Source organism: Rhinopithecus roxellana, chromosome 14, assembly GCF_007565055.1.
Source record: "Rhinopithecus roxellana isolate Shanxi Qingling chromosome 14, ASM756505v1, whole genome shotgun sequence".
NCBI classification, from domain to species: Eukaryota; Metazoa; Chordata; class Mammalia; order Primates; family Cercopithecidae; genus Rhinopithecus; species Rhinopithecus roxellana.
The window spans coordinates 132,302,835-132,318,178 of NC_044562.1; the positions used below are offsets into that span (position 1 = coordinate 132,302,835).

Genomic DNA, 15,344 nt, shown 5'->3' on the forward strand with positions numbered 1-15,344 from the left:
ACCCAAACATTTATCAGAACTCTGAGTTAGCAATTATAAAAGATGTAGGCAATTATAAAAACTATTTAGAATAGCATCTAAATTTGAGTGGGTTTTTTTTTTTTTTTTTAACTACATTGGCTCTATCCCCAGAAGATTCCAGTGCACACATTCATCACAGAGAATATATATATTCCAGTGCATATATTTATCATAGAGAATGATGAATATAATGAGAATATGAGCAATGTGGAGGCAGCAGGAATGTCAGGAACCTTTGCTCTAACTGGAAGAGCCACACAAAATCCCAACTGCACTCACTATGTGACTGAGTCTTACCTGTAAAATCAGGAAAATATGATATACCATAGTTATTAAGAAGTTTAAAAATGTAATGTGAATTTTCTGGCACGTAGTAGACAATCAAGTATTACCTCTGCTTCCTAAGATACAGTTTGAAATTTGTAGAAAATTGTATGATAGCTTTAATGCCAGAAGACTTGTCTTTATAAAACAGGAAGAGAAAGCCAAACAGGAGACTAGGCTGAGATGCAAAACAAAGACAACATGAAAAAGGAAATGGGTGACATCTAGGACTGCCAAAATAATACAGATTCAACTGACAGAGACTGCAGTGAGCTGAGAACACACCACTGCCTTCCAGCCTGGACAACAGAGACAGACCTTGTCTCAAAACAAACAAACAACAACAACAAAAACTGCGAGACAAAAAATATTTTTAATAGATACTGGAGGGTATAAAGAAAAGAACTACTGATGTGGCTACAGAGGTCAAACCTAAGAAGCTTTACTAGAATGCAAAGATACTGAGAGAAGATGACAGACATGGAAAACGGAGATCTAAAAAAACTACACATCCTCAAGGTACCAGAATACAAAGAAAAACCAAAGGCACAAATTTTAAAAACTTGAAAGAGCTGAAACAAAACTGACATATTATTATTATGTAGTGCTGAATCCTTTGTTTAAACATCTGTATAACACTTTCTCAATTACTCAGAGATACTAGAAGGCAAGGCAACAACATTTTCTCTTATCCAACATCCTTAACAAACTAATTTGGCAAATTAACCAACACTCTCCATTCTCTCCAATAAATTACTGAACATTCACCACCTGTTAAGCTTACTTTTTATCAGACCAGTACATTTATGTTCCCATCAACTTACCAAGAATTAGTTATATTTGTTACCATAATTTACAGTTTATAACACATAGTTTGTGATAAAATAACATTAAGTTTAAATACTACATAAATCAGTAAAATTGTAAATACGAAGAGTCGATTCTTTAAAAATGAAGCTGAATTTTAGAAAGACTCAACAGCTAATTACAAAAAAACTGTTAAATCGCCGGGCGCGGTGGCTCAAGCCTGTAATCCCAGCACTTTGGGAGGCCGAGACGGGCGGATCACGAGGTCAGGAGATCGAGACCATCCTGGCTAACACGGTGAAACCCCGTTCTCTACTAAAAAATACAAAAAAAAAAACTAGCCGGGCGAGGTGGCGGGCGCCTGTAGTCCCAGCTACTCGGGAGGCTGAGGCAGGAGAATGGCGTAAACCCGGGAGGCGGAGCTTGCAGTGAGCTGAGATCCGGCCACTGCACTCCAGCCCAGGCGACAGAGCGAGACTCCGTCTCAAAAAAAAAAAAAAACTGTTAAATCAGGTATAGGTGAATCAACTGTAAAAGGAGGAAAAATCATACGTTTCTAGATGGATCATATACTCAGACTGCTTTACATCTATATGGTTTTTTTTGTTTGCTTGTTTGTTTGTTTCCTGGGTTTTTCTGTTTTTGAGATGGGGTCTCACTCTGTTATCCAGACTGGAAAGCAGTGGCATGATCACTTCTCACTGTAGCCTCGACCTCCCGGGCTCAAGCAATCCTCCCATCTCAGCCTTTTGAGTAGCTGGAACTACCAGTGTGTTTGCTATCATGTCTGCCTAATTTTGCGGTTTTTTTGTTTGTTTGTTTGTTTGTTTGTTTGGAGAGACAGGGTTTCCTCATGTTGCCTAGGCTGGTCTCAAACTCCTGGGCTCAAGTGACCCACCCACCTTGGCCTCCCAAAGGGTTGGGAATACAGGCATGAGCCACGGTGCCTGGCCTCTATGTTTTCTTAAAACAAAATAAATATTTAAGGTAGAATGTATCATTTTTATTCCCCTTACATTAATAACTTTTTAAAATTTAATAAATACTACCTCCCGGCCGGGCGCGGTGGCTCAAGCCTGTAATCCCAGCACTTTGGGAGGCCGAGACGGGCGGATCACGAGGTCAGGAGATCGAGACCATCCTGGCTAACACGGTGAAACCCCGTCTCTACTAAAAATACAAAAAAACTAGCCGGGCGAAGTGGCGGGCGCCTGTAGTCCCAGCTACTCGGGAGGCTGAGGCAGGAGAATGGCGTAAACCCGGGAGGCGGAGCTTGCAGTGAGCTGAGATCCGGCCACTGCACTCCAGCCCCGGCGACAGAGTGAGACTCTGCCTCAAAAAAAAAAAAAAAAAAAAAAAATACTACCTCCCAATCACATTAAATAAGAGAGCTTCTTTGTACACCAAAATAGACATAATCTATGTGGATTATGAGAGATTTTTACAATAACTGATAATGTATTTGGAACACTTATTATATGCTAGGCATTGTCCTAAACATATTACCTCATTTAAACCTCATTTAAAAACCCTATGAATTAGACACTATACCCCAATTTTACAGAGAAGTGAGGCTTAGAGAGTGGAGCTGAGACTCACACTCAGGTCTAAATCCCAAGCCCATAGTCTCAGCTATTCACTACCTTTATTTTATCTTTTCTATATTTTTAAGTTTTTTCAATACACATTATAAGCACAGTCGGTTAATGTATAAGGTTTGTTAACTTAGTTCAACTGTTGACGACTCTTCAAGGCCTTCTGGAATTACCATCCTCACTCTGGTACATAGCAGGTACTCAATGAATTAAACAGCATAATATAAATGTCAAAGAATGTTTTCATACTGCTTGATGAAAGATATATTACAAATCCAATTTTCTCACTGCCCTGATAAAGCAAGAAAAGCAGCATGTTAGGAGCACATATTCTAGAGCCAGGCTGCCTGAGTTCAAGTCCTAGCTCCACTACAGACAAGATGTGGGAACCAGCCGGGCGCGGTGCCTCAAGCCTGTAATCCCAGCACTTCGGGAGGCCGAGACGGGCGGATCACGAGGTCAGGAGATCGAGACCATCCTGGCTAACACGGTGAAACCCCGTCTCTACTGAAAAATACAAAAAACTAGCCGGGCGAGGTGGCGGCGCCTGTAGTCCCAGCTACTCGGGAGGCTGAGGCAGGAGAATGGCGTGAACCCGGGAGGCGGAGCTTGCAGTGAGCTGAGATCCGGTCACTGCACTCCAGCCTGGGCGGCAGAGCGAGACTCCGTCTCAAAAAAAAAAACAAAAAAAAAAGATGTGGGAACCTAAGCAAGTTGCCTGTTGTCCCTGTGCTTCAGTTTCCTCATCTGCACTACGGATATAATAACAGTAACTAATTCACTGGATTGTTGTAGGGATTAAATGAATTAAAATCTTACAAGTATACTGAAATCAGTGCCTAGAACATAGAAAATTATATTTAACTAAAGTAAAACCAGTATCATGCGGGAGAAAAAAAGAAACAAAGGAAACTCAACCAGTAAACTCAAAACAAAACTTCTGTAAATCATCAACGATTTTGGGAGGCATCACCTTTTAAGTAATCTTACAGCACTGCAAAAGGAGATCCCTGCTGTCTGCACTGTGCTAGGCACCGGAGTACCAACCAACAAAACGCTGCCTCTGTTCCTGATGAACTAACTTACTACTTAAGGACACAGCAATGATTATAGGGCAAGTACCATGGTAGAGGCAAGTGTGCACGGAGTGCTCTAGGAACACTCTCAGTGACAATAAAGGGACCTAATTTGAGAATGATACAAAGGATACTGATAAAATATATTCAACTATTCTTTTGTCATTATTAACTATTAAAGTCCGCACTAAATGACTAACCACACAAATGGAAAAAATTCCAAAGTTTATAAACCTCATAGTGCTTTTTAAATTTATGGTACTATGAATCTCAAACAAATAACTGTTGAGCACTTGTAAGAAAAGCAGTATGCTAGTGACAGTGGGGAATCTAAAGATGCTATCCCTATCCTCCTATCAGTTGGGAAGGCAAGGTATAAACAACAACAAAGTAAGAGTTAAGACCTAATCTTAACTCTTTAACCTAAGAGTTAAGTAACAATAAAGGCAGCAATACAAAAGATATTACAAAGCAACTATGTGATTAACTACCAAGAGAAATATAGTCAACCAATGTTCCAAATAAATCCCAGGAATATCCAAGACAAAGACAAAATTAACATTTCAAATTTGTTAAGTGTGTGCAGATATAGATATATATATATATACACATCTCACACAACACTTTGAGAATAAGAGGAAAGGTTTTTTAAGTTCAATTTTGTATTACATATATTTGATTTACTTATAACTGGCTTCCTAAAAATGAGGTTCACTCTAAATGTAACAAACATACCTCATTAACAGAAATTCATTCTTTACTCACAAATGTTTGCTAAATGTTTAGTACATAGACAAAAGTTGTATGTACTAAACCAATCACTATGAAATAAGAACATGCAGTAAAGTTTAAAAATTTACCATTCTTTTTTTCCTGATTTTTGATACAGGGTCTGTTGCCCAGGATGCCCTCCAACTCCTGGCTCAAGGGATTCTCCCGCTTCAACCTCCTGAGTAGCTGCGGCATGCACCACACAGCCCAGCTCAAAAATTTATAATTCTTGAACTTCATATAATGGTAAGAATAATCTTCTGATTCTAAATCCAGTGCTCCTCCCATTACATCAGAAAAGAGACAATTTTCTCAAAGCATATTTTAGTAGATCCACCCTTCCTTTATATTGTATTTCTGGCTATTCTTGTGCAGTAGATGTTGTCTAAGAAAAATTTAAATGCACTTCTTAAGAGTATGGAAGACCAGCATTGAGTTATTCCAATTTTTTTCAAGCCAGGTTTCTTATAAAATTGGTAACAAAGGATACTTTGAATTCTTTGTTAAAATCTTTAAAATCCACAAAATCAGATTCTGATTAACCTAGCTGGATATTTTTCAGTTCCTGTGATTTGTTTCCATCTATAGACCAACGAACATTTATTAACACTGAAATTTAAAAGTTAGCCTGACAAGGATCTGCAAAAGATACCACAACTAGAGAACAGGCTAGCACTACAGTGCTAATTTATCATGTCACAGATTACTTGCTGACTGCAGTGATACCTCACCTTACTCCTCTCAACCAAGCAATCAAACTTAGTATCACAAATAATGGGACTGCACAGTGTACGTCTCCTAATGGGAGGCATATAAAATATATTAAATCACTTATTAGGTATTCTTGCCCAAAACGTTTAAATTAAAACTAATCGACCCTTTAAACCTAGTTTACACTTAACAACTAGTTATAGAGGGAATACAGGAACAAGCTAAACAATGCTATAAGGGGGGGAAAATCTGACAAATCGAGAATATGAGTCACTTTATAAGACAACTGTCTTGATCTCTTAAAAAAACTAATTGTCATTTTTAAAGGGGGTAAGAGGTGAGACTACTCTAGATTAGAAGAGATCAAAAAGACTTAACACCTAAATGCAATGAATAAACTTTGATGGAATCCTGATTTGGTGGGGATGGATGCACAAACCACAAATGACAATTCAGTACGAATGAGATGTAAATATGGATATATATTAAAGTGTATTAAAGAATTATCACACCTAAGAAAAGTAACAATAATGGTATTTTGGCTATGTAAAAAAATGTCCTTAACTTTCGGGGAGGCATGTGACATATTGAGGGGTAAAATGTCATAATGTCCATAGCTTAGTTTCAAACAGTTCAGCTGGAAATAATATAAATATATATCTCATTTTATCGAGCTTCATTTTATTCTTCTTCATAGTTATTTTTTAAAATATCTGGAAATGTTTATTTCTCCTTTATTTTTTAAATATATAGTTCCAGGATCTAGAATTCTAGTTTGAACAGTTTTTTTCTTTCAGTAGAGGTATACCTTGTTTTATTTCACTTTTCATTGTGCTTCACAGATAATAATGTGCTTTCTTACACACTGAAAGTTTGTGACACCCTGCTGTCATATGACCCAAGTCTATTGGCACCATTTTTCAAACAGCACTCTGCGCTGTATCTGTACCATACTCTGGTAAGTCTTGTGTATCTGTACCATACTCTGGTAAGTCTTGCAATATTTCAGCCTTTTTCATTGTTATTATATCTGCTACAGTGATCTGTGAGCAGTGATTTGTGATGTTACTATTGTAATTGTTTTGGGGCGCCACAAATCATGTCAATATAAGACAATGAACTGAATAAATGTTGGGTGTGTTCTGACTGCTCCACCATCCAGTCCTCATCCCTCTCTCTTTCCCTCTCCTTGGGTCTCCCTAGTTCCTGAAACACAATCATTATCATTATTATATGAAATTAGGCCAATTAATAACCTTACAGTGGCCTCTAAGTGTTCAAGTGAAAGGAAGACTCACACAACTCCTACTTTAAATCAAAAGCTAGAAATGATTAAGATTAGTAGGGAAGGCACGTCAAATGATAGGGAAGCAAAACAGCCTTATTAGCTGACACACATAAAGTTTTACTAGTCTGGATAGATCAAACTAACCACATCTCCTTATACCAAAGTCCAATCTAGAGCAAAGCCTTAACTCTCTCCAACTCTATGAAAGCTGACAGAAGTGAGGAAACTGCAGAAGAAAAGTCGGATGCTAGCAGAGGACAGCTCAGGAAGTTTAAGAAAGCCACCTCCATAACATAAAAGTGCATGGTGAAGCAGCAAGTGCTAATGTGGAAGGTGCAGCAAGTTATCCAGAAGATCTAGCTGATGAAGATGTCTACACTCAACATCAGGTTTTCAGTGGCAATGAAACAGCCTTCTATTGGAAGATGGCATGTGGGACTTTCACAGCTAGAGAAGAGAAATCAATGCCTGGCTTCAAAGCTTCAAAGGATGGCCTGATTCTCTTGTTAAGGGTAATGCAGCAGATGACTTTAAGCTGAACCCAGTGCTCATTTACCACTCTGAAAGTCTTAGGGTCTTTAAAAATTATGCCAAATCTACTCTGCCTGTACTGTGGAAATCAAACAAAACCTGGATGACTGACAGTATATCTGTTTAGAGCATGCTTTAATGAATATTTTAAGCCCACTGTTGAGACCTACTGCTCAGAAATAAGGATTCCTTTTGCTTACTGACAATGCATTTATGTACAAGACTAATGTTGTTTTCACGTCTCCTAACGCAACATTCATACTGCAGTCCATGGATGAAGGAGTCACTTCAAGTCTTTGTGTACAAACATCTATTTTTTTTTTTTTTTTTTTTTTTGAGACGTAGTCTCGCTCTGTCGCCCGGGCTGGAGTGCAGTGGCCGAATCTCAGCTCACTGCAAGCTCCACCTCCCAGGTTCTCGCCATTCTCCTGCCTCAGCCTCCCGAGTAGCTGGGACTACAGGAGCCCGCCACCTCGCCCGGCTAGTTTTTTGTATTTTTTAGTAGAGACGGGGTTTCACCGTGTTTGCCAGGATGGTCTCGATCTCCTGACCTCGTGATCCGCCCGTCTCGGCCTCCCAAAGTGCTGGGATTACAGGCTTGAGCCACCGCGCCCGGCCAAACATCTATTTTAAAGTCCTAGGAACAGTGACATTCCAACAGCCACCCCAGCACACCCACTGTTCTGTTAAAAAATTATATACGGCTGGGTACAGTGTCTCATACCTGTAATCCCAGCACTTTGGGAGGCCAAGGCGGGCGGATCATCTGAGGTCAGGAGTTCAAGACCAGCCTGACCAACATGGTGAAACCCCCAACTCTACTAAAAATACAAAATTAGCTGGGCGTGGTGGCGCATGCCTGTAATTCCAGCTACTTAGGAGGCTGAGGAGAACCCAGGAGGCGGAGGTTGCAGTGAGCTGAGATTGTGCAGTTGCATTCCAGCCTGGGTGACAGAGTGAAACTCCGTCTCAAAAAAAAAAAAAAGAAGGCCGGGCGCGGTGGCTCAAGCCTGTAATCCCAGCACTTTGGGAGGCCGAGACGGGCGGATCACAAGGTCAGGAGATCGAGACCATCCTGGCTAATACGGTGAAACCCGTCTCTACTAAAGAATACAAAAAACTAGCCGGGCGACGAGGCGGGCGCCTGTAGTCCCAGCTACTTGGGAGGCCGAGGCAGGAGAATGGCGTGAACCTGGGAGGCGGAGCTTGCAGTGAGCTGAGATCCGGCCACCGCACTCCAGCCTGGGTGAAAGAGCCAGACTCCGTCTCACAAAAAAAAAAAAAAAAGATAAAGAAAAAGAAAAATTATTTCCATTTGTATTTGTATACATTTATTGAGTGCAAGTATAATTTTGTTATCTGCACAGATTGTGTAGTGGTGAAGTTAGGGCTTTTAGGTTATCCATCACCCAAATAAGGTACATTATACCCATTAAGTAATTTCTCATCATCCACCCACTCCCACCCCACAACTTTTCTGAGTCCCAATTATCTATCATTCCACACTCTATGTCCACGCATACACATCATTTAGCTCCCACTTAGAAGTGAGAATACGAGGTATTTATTTTCCTGTGTCTGACTTGTTTCACATAAGATAATGTCCTCCAGTTTCATCTGTGTTGCTACAAAAGACATGACTATATTCTTTTTCATGGTTGAATAGTATTCCATTGTGTATATATACCACATTTACTTTATCCAGTCATCTGCTGATAGACAATTAGGTTGATTCCGTATCTTTGCTACTGTGAATAGTGCTGTGATAAACACAGAACTGCAGGTATCTTTTTGATATAATGATTTCTTCTGCTTTCAGCAGATACCTAGTACTAGGATTGCTGGATGGAATGGTAGTTTTATCTTCAGTTCTTTGAGAACTCACCACACTGTTTTCCCCAGAGGCTAAACTAATTTACATTCCCACCACCAGCGTATTATAGTTCCTTTTTCTCTGCACCCTTGCCAACATTTGTTTTTCGGGTTTTTTTTTTTTTTTTTTTTTTTTTGCCTTTTTAATAGTAGTCATTCCAACTGGAGTAAGATGATATCTCCGTCTGATTTTAAGTCACATTTCTCTGATTAATAATGTTGAGCATTTTTTCAAGTGCCTATTGGCCATTTGTATGTCTTCTTTTGAAAAACGTCTATTCGTGTCCTTTGCTCATGTTTTAATGGGATTATTTTTCATTTTTTTTTAACTGAGTTCCTTGTAAATTCTGGATATTAGTTCCCATTGGATGTATAGTCTGCAAATATTTTCTCCCACTCTGCAGGCCGTCTACTTACTCTGTTTTCTTTCGCTATGCAGAAGCTTTTTAGTTCAACTAAGTCCCGTTTGTCTAGTTTTGTTTTTGTTGCCTGTGCTTTTGAGGTTTTAGTCACAAATTTTTTGCCTAGACCAATGGCCAGAAGTTTTCCCTAGGCTTTCTTTTAGTAGTTTGATAACTTCACATCTTACAATTAAGTCCTGAATCCATCTGGAGTTGATTTTTGAGACAAAAGGGTTCTGTTTCATTCTTCTACATGTGGCGATCGATTTTCCCAGCACCATAATTGAAGGAGGGCATCCTTTCCCCAGTCTGTATTCTTGTCAACTTTGTCAAAGATCAGTTAACTGTAAATATGTGGCTTTATTTGTAGGTTCTCTATTCTGTTCCACCGATGGATGTGGCTGTTTTTGTATCAGTACCATGCTGTTTTGGTTATTACAGGCTTGTGGTATAAGTTGATGTCAGGTAATGTGATGCCTACAGCTTTGTTCCTTTTGCTTAGGATTGCTTTGGGTATTCGGGCTTTTTGGTTTCACATGAATTTTAGAATTGCTTTTGCTAGTTCTGTGAATAATTTTTTTTTGGTTTTTTTTGTTTTGTTTGTTTTGAGACAGAGACTCACTCCATTGCCCAGGATAAAGTGCAGCAGCACGACTTTGGCTTACTGCAGCCTCCATCTCTTGGGTTCAAGCGATTCTCCTGCCTCAGCCTCCCAAGTAGCTGGGACTACTGCCACCACATCCCACTAATTTTTGTATTTTTAGTACAGACAGGGTTTCACCATGTTGGCCAGGCTGGTCTCGAACTCCTGACCTCAGGTAATCCACCTGCCTTTGCCTCCCAAAGTGCTAGCATTACAGGCATGAGCCACTCCACCCAACAGATGTTGGTATTTTGATTGCCTTCGATCTGTAGATTGCTTTGGGTAGTGTATTAGGCTATTCTTGCACAGCTCTAAAGAAATACCTTAGACTGGCTAATTTACAAAGAACAGAGGTTTAATTGGCTCACAGTTCTGCAGGCTGTACAGGAAGCATGATGCTGGCACCTGCTTGGCCTCTGGCGAGGCCTCATGACGTAAGGCAAAGCGGGAGCAAGGACATCACTTGGCAAGAGCAAGAGCAAGAGAGAGAGTGGAGAGATGTCACACATTTTTAAACAACCAGATCTCACATGAACTTGCTCATCATCAAGGGGATGGTGCTAAGCCATTCAGGAGGGACCCACCCCCATGATCCAGTCCCCTCCCACCAGGCCCCACTCCAACACTGGGGACTGCATTTCAACATGAGTTTTGGAGGAGACAAATAACCCATATTCGGTTGTATGGTCATTTTGACAAAACTGATTCTTCCAATCAATAAGCATGGGATGTTTTTCCATTTGTCTGTGTCATCTACAATTTCTTACATCAGGGCTTTGTAGTTCTCCTTATAGAGATCTGTCACCTCCTTGGTTAAATACGTTTCTAGGTGGATTTTTTCTTTTTTTGAAGATAGCTTTCTTGATTTAGTTTTCAGTTGGATCATTATTGGTGTATGGAAAGGCTCCTCATTTTTGTACATTGATTTTGTATTGACACTTTACTGGATTATTTGTCAAATTTAAGATGTTATTGGTGGCATCTTTAGGTTTTTCTAAAAGTAAGAGAGATCATGTCATCAGGGAATAGGGTATTTTGACTTTTCCAATTTGGATGCTTCCATCAAGTCTCATTAATTTAAGAAATACAGCCAGGCACAGTGGCTTATGCCTGTAATCTCAACATTTTGGGAGGCCCAGGTGGGAGGGCCATCTGAGGCCAAGACTTTGCAACCAGCCTGAGCAATACAGTGAGATGCTAACTCTAAACATAAAAAAATTAGGCTAGCCTGAGCCAGGCTCAGATGTTCTTTCAGCATTTCTTGGCAACAAATAATTTTTAATTAAGGTATATACATTGCTTTTTTACAATGTCATTGCACACATAACGACTACAGTATATTGTAAACATTATATGCACTGTGAAACTAAAAAAAGAAAAACAAAAGAAATACATTTTGTAAGGCTATAACTACCATAGACAGTGATCCGATTCTTCTGACAGATCTGAGCAAAGTAAATTGAAAACCTTCTGGAAAGGATTCATCATTCTAGATGCCATTAAGAAGACTGATGATTTATGGGAGGACGTCAAAATACCAACATTAACAGGAATGTGGAAGAAGCTGATTCCAGCCCTCATGGATGACTTTGAGGGGTTCAACACTTCAGTGGAGGAACTAACTGCAGATGTGATGAAAACAGCAAGAGAACTACAATTAGAAGTGGAGCTAAAACTTGAATGGATGAAAAGTTGCTTCTTATGGATGAGGAAATGAAGCAGCTTTTTTTTTCTTTTTTTTTTTTTTTGAGACAGGGTCTTGCTCTGTTGCACAGGCTGGTGTGCAGTGTCATAGCTCACCTGCAGCCCTGACCTCCCCGGCTCAAGCAATCCTCCTGCTTCAGTTTCCCAAATCACCATGCCTGGCCAACCTTTATATTTTTTTTTAATGAGATTTTGCCATGGTGCCCACGCTGTTCTTGAATTCCTTGGTGCAAGCAATCCTCCTGCTTCAGCCTCCCAAACTGCTGGGATTATAAGCGTGACCGCGTTACACCTGGACAGAAAGTGGCTTCTTGAGACGGAATCTACTCCTAGTGAAGATGATGTGAATATTATTGAAGTGGCAACAAAGGACTCAGAATATTACAAAAACTTAGTTGATAAAGCAACGATAAGCAACTTAGATGATAGTTGATAAGCAATTAGTTGATAAAGGGTTTGAAAGGACTGACTCCAATTTTGAAAAATGTACTATGGTGAGAAAATGTTATCCAATAGTATCACATGCTAAAGTGAAATCTTTCATGAAAGGAAGAGTCCATCGATCCGGCAAACTTCACTAATGTCTTATTTTAAGAAATTGCCTCAGCCATCCCAAACTTCAACAACCACCCCTTATCAACCACCCTTACTAGTCAGCAGCCATCAGCATGGAGGCAAGACCGTCCACCAGCAAAAAGATTACAACTCTCTAAAGGCTCAAATGTTCTTTAGCAATTTTTAGCAATAAACAATTTTTTAATTAAGGTATATACATTTTTTAGACATAATGCCATTGCACACAATAGACTACAGTATATTGCAAACATAACTTTATATGCACTGTGAAACTAAAAAATTTATGTGACTCACTTATTTTGCTTTATTGTAGTGGTCTAGAACCAAAGCCACAATCTCTCTAAGGTATGTCTGTACATATATTTATAGATAAAGCAAATATGGCAAGATACCAACAAACGTTTTATCTAGAGGGTCATGATACAAGTGGTTTACTACTACCAGATTTTCTGCATGCTCGAAATTGTTTGAAAATAAAAAGTGAGAGGTGGGGAGAAATAGCTCCAATTCTATAGGGAAAGAGAAAATCAACCTGAAACCAACGCTGTAAGAAATGCAGAGTATCAAACATGACTTTATTTTAATACAGCACCTATTAGTTTACCCCTTTGGTACCAATAAAGTAAACGAGAAACAAAAGCTCCACCTAAAACACTGCTTAAAAGACTCAATCTCTAATGCAATCCAATTATTTAAGGTAAGTCTTTAACAGCTAGTTTCTCAAAACAGGCACATGGATAACACCAGATACAACATAATTCAGTAAGATTCAACATGTTTATATTTTAACCAAACAACAAATCAATCTGTAAACCATCCACGTTCACTTTGTAATTTCACCTTTTCTCCACAGAGATTGCAAGATCACAAATTTTCTTCAACTTGATAATATACTAGGAAAATTACAGACTAGTATAATTGGGCATCAATAGATTTGTTAAACATTTGCAATTATGCACAAAGCTTCAATTACTCAAGGAAATGTATCGACTTTTTTCAGTACAGAACTCTGGCTTCTTATTTTTTCCTCTCACCATAGTTTAAAAAAATACAAAACTCATGCTAAAATGAGAATTTTCAGTTAGCTTATAAACACTGATTAGTAGCACTCCATACAAATGAAAAAAGAATCACACCATCAAACTTTCTACGATATTAAAATTTGACATCGAACTAAAAAACATTGCATAAGACAACGAACAAATCACTAAATTGCCACATAATCCAGCAACAAATTTTGCAACAAGGAAATCTCAAGCAAATAACCCAACTGTGAGTTCCCTTTGGGCATCAAGGTCAAACTACAAAACTAAATTTGTAACTTTTCAAGATCTATGCTGTTTTACCAAACGTATTTCTTTTTTGTAAGAGAGTAATTTTTTCTGTCCAGTACTAGTACGCAAAAAGTAAAGGTATCTGAAGCCATCCTTTAAATTTTTTTTTTTAAAGCCAAGAAAATGGTTTGGCAAAAGACATCGAAGATCTTACGTTAAGGAAAACTAAACTGTGTCTGTCTATGTGTTTAGAATTTATCCCATTAAAGAAACTGCCTAGTTAGTCTCATTTTCTAAACGTATTTATTTTTGCAAGAAATACCGTCTTACAAAAAGACATCTGCATATTCGAACCAAGACTTCCTGTATTACTAGCTTCATGACCTTGGACAAATGCCTTAATCTCTCTGGGCCTCAAGTTTTCATCTGTAAAATGGGGCGATATACCCACTTCATTGGGCTGGGAAGAGGAAGAGAAGAAATAGGCATGACAACTGCCGGGCGCAGACTAAGGGCACCGTAAGTGCTACCTAAATATTCCGTGAAAAGGGGTAAACAACATTACATCAAAAGATTACCACACTGTGACAGTGCAAAGACAAGCACTTTTTCGTTCACTGCATGGACCATTTCTGCTTCATCGCAAGACCAGCTGCAACCTTCCCTTCTAAAATCTCTGCAGGGTACGTGTCTGACAGCTAACAGCCCAGCAGCCTACTTCGCGCTGACCGGGGCTTCAGGACGGGATGCAGGGGGCCCAAGGTCCGCCCTCCCTCAGTTAGGCAATCACCCAGCGAAATCTCCGCCCCTGGAGCGGCGCTTAGGCCGCCGCCAGCCCCCTCCCAGCGCCCAGCCCGCGGCCCCCGACACACACACACACACACGCACACACGCGCGCGCACGCACACACGCACGTACCGGCAGCTCCGCAGGGACGTAGAGACCCGCAGGCCCAAGGAGGGGCCGCCCCCGCCGAGCCCGCCCCTCCGCCCCAGCGCGGCCTGTCACCGCGGCCCCCGGTCGGGGGCGGCCGCGGGGCCCCCAGGGGCCGGAGGGGCGCGCGAGGAGTCGGGCGCGGGCCTCGGGGCCAGACCCGTCCCTCTTTCACATGAAGCCCGGGCCGGGCGGGGTGGCGGGCGCGTCAATCCTCGCGGCCGGCCGGGTCCTCCTGGCGCTCCTCGGTGCTTCTCGCCGCTGCAACCCCGAGGCCCGCGGGGAGTCGGGCAGGAAAGGGGGAAGCCGCAGGCCCGCGTCGCCAGAGACCGGAGAAGAGGCGGGAGTGGCGACTCCGCGGACAGGGGAGCCAAGCTTCCTGGTCGTAGTCTTCGTCGCCGCCGCGGGCCGTGCAATCCCCGAACGCTGCGCCCAACGGCCGCGGCACCCTAGTCAGGCGCCGCCGCTGAGGGCAGGCAGCCCGGCCGCCACTACACACGGACTCGTGACGTCGGGCGTAGCGCGGCGCACGTCACGGCCGCTCGCTCGTTCGCGCGCACCCCTCCGCCCGCCGGTAGCGGAACCCGTCGCGGGCGCGCGCCCGGCTCAAGGGAGTGGGTCGGCGCCTGCGCAGAGGCCCGCCACGCCCACACACACGCCCCGGCCCCCACCGGCCTGACGGCGCGGGGATTCCCAGTCCTGGCTCCGCCCCGGCCTCGGCCCCGCCCCATGGCCTCGGGCAGCCTGCGCTGTTCAGTGTGCGCGGCGCATACGCACCTGGGTTGTCTCGAGCCTGCGGTAGTGGCCAGATCCCAGA

General features: G+C 41.6%; 1 protein-coding gene across 1 annotated transcript in view; it reads right to left on the reverse strand.

The window, feature by feature from the left end:
* The window catches only part of MAP3K2 (mitogen-activated protein kinase kinase kinase 2), a 98,015-nt gene extending 82,982 nt beyond the window's left edge, over nucleotides 1–15,033 (reverse strand). Inside the window, exon 1 of the mRNA XM_030916897.1 lies at nucleotides 14,513–15,033. The gene's annotated coding sequence lies outside the window, so the exon portion shown is untranslated. The remainder of the gene's footprint in view (nucleotides 1–14,512) is intronic.
* Nucleotides 15,034–15,344: the final 311 nt, after the last annotated feature.